The sequence below is a fragment of the Dromaius novaehollandiae genome, chromosome 1, assembly GCF_036370855.1.
Source record: "Dromaius novaehollandiae isolate bDroNov1 chromosome 1, bDroNov1.hap1, whole genome shotgun sequence".
Classification (NCBI taxonomy): domain Eukaryota; kingdom Metazoa; phylum Chordata; class Aves; order Casuariiformes; family Dromaiidae; genus Dromaius; species Dromaius novaehollandiae.
In genome coordinates, this window is record NC_088098.1 from 60,362,762 (window position 1) to 60,366,397 (window position 3,636).

A 3,636-nucleotide genomic window follows, 5' to 3' on the forward strand; every position below is an offset into this window, starting at 1 on the left:
GGTATTTTGCATACATGTTTGAAAGTATTTTCAAACCTGAAAAAAATTGCCAGGAAGAGCATGACCACTTTCAGTCAAGGAAATAATTCTGTTTTATTTTTCTTGCACTTTGTAAACTACGGAAGAACCCAGGATTACGTTTACAAGGTGACTAGACTTATGTGCCCATCTCTCATTTAGGTACCCAAGTCCAAAATTTAGAACCATAAAACCCCAGGCTTTGAGTGTCTGCTAGAAGTGTAGATAGTATCTATTCCTAGAACTGGCTAACCTTTCGCTTACCTTGTGCCTAAATCTCAGTGAGATTTACCACGCCAGCTACACCTTCCCTTCCCGATAACATTTACTAGGCCCAATTCTGACCCTTGTGACCACATCACCTGTTTGAGAAAGCTGCTCTGCATCACTGGGTTCATTACAGACTTCAGGTTACCAAGGACAAGAATTAGAGATATCAAAATTCATCAGTCAGTTCACAAGACACTGAAATTTAGTATTTGGTGTAAACATAACACAGCAGGACACCACTCCAAGGTGGCAGGACCTTAGGGAAGTACATGAGAACAGTCAGAAGAGGGAAAAGATGTTTTCAGTTTGCCTGCAAATAATGACTTAAGCGCTCCTGAATGATCTGAGGAGTGAGGTATACTGAATGCACCTGCTGGCATCTTCTGGAATACACAGAGCCATGACCTGTGAGAAGAGAACTGCAAATTAACAGGTGAAGTACACATTCAGAGGATAATAGAGCTCAAATCAAGGTGAAGGTACGCATCAGCAGACAAGACTGCCAAGAGCTGAACACAGCACAGGATCGAACAGACAGAGACAAACCCAGCACCGGGAAATGTAGGTGCGCAGAAGGCACAGAGCGGGCCAACACCTCCCACTGTATTAGCGGCACCGCCCCGCCCCCAGCGGCCGTCACGTGCGCCGCTTGTCCCATAACTCATGCCCCTCTCTCAGTCACGTGGTCTCTCCCCCCCCCCCCCCGCTGCGCCTCGGGAGGCGGAGGCGCCATTTTGTAAAGCGTCATACCCCATGTGTGTTTGTTTATATATCTGTGTACTTCGCGTGTGGATATATACATAAGCACAGATACACAAATTATGTACATCTATCCATAAAAATGTGGGCATATAAGGTGTAAAACATTTCTTTAATAAGAGCTAATGAAATGCATAATTACATGCCAGTAGAAAGCAATTAAATCAAGTAAGAAGCAGGTTTGGCCCCCCGCCCTTCACAAGGCAGTTGAACATACCCTGACATGTTCGGGGTGGGGGGAGTTCACACTTGGTGGGTATCCAGCTATGCTGTCATTTTAACTACAGGATGAAGTTAATTTTCATCTTTTCATCTCACAATTTAAATTCCATGGTTCTTGCTGTGACACTAGAATACAGTTCTCTTTATGGATAGTAAGACACAGGTGGCCTCCTAGGACATGTCCATACCCCCAGGGCATGCTCATCTTGTTCGTTCCCCCCCCCCTTTTAGTGCCCCCCCAGCCTCATGAACTCCCCGCTATAGTGAAACTTCAGCGAGAACAGCTTTCAGGTGACATGTTAAGTACAAGTCAGCAGCATGAAAGCTTCTGTAGCTTGGGGACCCAGTTTCTCAAAAGACAGCAGGAACGCAGCAGCGATTTGGGACACAACTCTCTGGGGTTTTGCTCCTTGCAGCTCTGGAGGGAGTCAGGGTTTATTCAAGGGTGATGAGAGCAGCTGAGGCCTTGGAGGTGCGTCTCAGAGGTGGTGGAAAAATTAGAAAGAGAATGAAACTTCTCCAAAGTCTCTGACTTCTCAAGAGCTGGCTTCTGGGGCAGTGATAGCAGTGTGGTAAGAGCAGCAGTAGGAGCTATGCGTAACGCCTGTGGTTTCCTGCAGCAAGACAAGCTTGTCTTCAGCAAGACAGCTGCTAACTTGGGGCCAGTTCTTCATTTCTCTGGGCACGACTTCTCTTCTCCCAATCTTCTTTGCACCATGCTCCTGGTTGTAGCCCTAGTCCCTACACCAATATCAATCATATATCACATTTCAGAAACTCCTGCAGAGCCACGTGGCCAGCTGCCTCTCAGAAGCGTGCAGGAGTCTCTCTACATCAAATTGGCCTGTTCTCTTTGTGGGTTAGCAAGCCTCAGTGCCTTTTACACTGAGGCAAAAGTCAGTGTTACCCCTTGAAAATTGCACATACAAGCTCTTTTTTTTCATTGTAATAAAACCAAAAGACCCCGGAAAACCAAAATGAAAACGAGGATGTGCACAAGCTTGTAGGGATGCCATCAGAAAGCTGCTAGCATGGCCTTGTTTTGTGTCAGAGACTTACAGGCTTATTGGATAGTTGAGCTAGAAATCCAACAAGCAGAGGGGCTGTTTTTCCACTTGGTTTGGGGAGAAAAATGACAAACAAAGAAACACAACCAAGACTTGATTTTTTAGTAACTATTACCTTATCTGATATGGCAGACTGAACTTAGTGTGCACACTGTGTAAGACGGTCTTAGGCTTAAATGTCAAGTTAGTGAGAGCAGGAAACTGGGTAACCAGCTTTATTACTAAATCATCTTGTCTGGTAACATGCCAGAAAATGTGATAGCCCAGAGAGGTTCCCACAGTACTGCAGTCTTTCTAAATAGATATAACTGAAAGTAAAATGACATTGTTGCAATTTTTATATATTTTTCAAAAATGCAATTTTACCTACACATTTCTTTTCCATCATTTAGCCACCCATCCCCATAGGAAGAAGATAGCAATCACAAAATCTTCAGCTCCATTTATCCTATTTGCAGAGGCAACCTATCATTCCTACAGTTAAATTCCCTGCAGACCGTGTAGCAGAAGTCAGAGGTGGATCATTTTTGTAACTTATCAAGCTTTGTCTGAAATTTCTTTGCTGTGTTTAGCTGAAAAGATTGGAGGAATGTAGAAAATAATAAGACATTCATTATTGCTGAGTTAAACAAAAGCTGCAGAAAACTTATTTTGAAAGGGACAAATATAAGGTATGAGTAGTGCTTTAAAAAAATGATTTACAATTTCCTGATGACTGTATTGCAATAAAATCAGTTCCCTATCACCAATTACTTCAGTATAAAAATAATACACTAGTAATTACTTTAGTTAGTTTTATATTTTTAGTTAGTTTTGTGTTGTGCATGGAAGTTGCATATCCTTTATCCTGTAAATCTATTCCTTAACGGATAGCCATACATTTAACTCTGATATTTTTTGCAGAACAGATATTTTGCAATATCTAAATGTGCATATCAATGCATTAGTTATCTAAGTTTCCTGGCTTTTTTATGAGGGGACAAAGATCAATTTCAAAGTCCTCATTCAAAGCCAGCCTAAACCTATTACAATGAATGCCATTATAGTAGGAGACTACAATAGTTTTTTCTGTGAATTGAACTTGTGTTCTCAGTATTTCTCCCTAGCCAGGTAGCAGCATACTAAGGTGTACCACCACAGCTATCTTTAGACCTACAGCATTCCTCACCCTGGGGCTAAGAGCTGGATAGACCTCTTTCCCTGAGAAGAAGGAGCTTAGCAACTGCATTTGGCCAAGTTGTAGGGGAAGAATGCATGAAATTCCTGTGCATTTGATGAGTAACTACAAAGGAACTCAGTC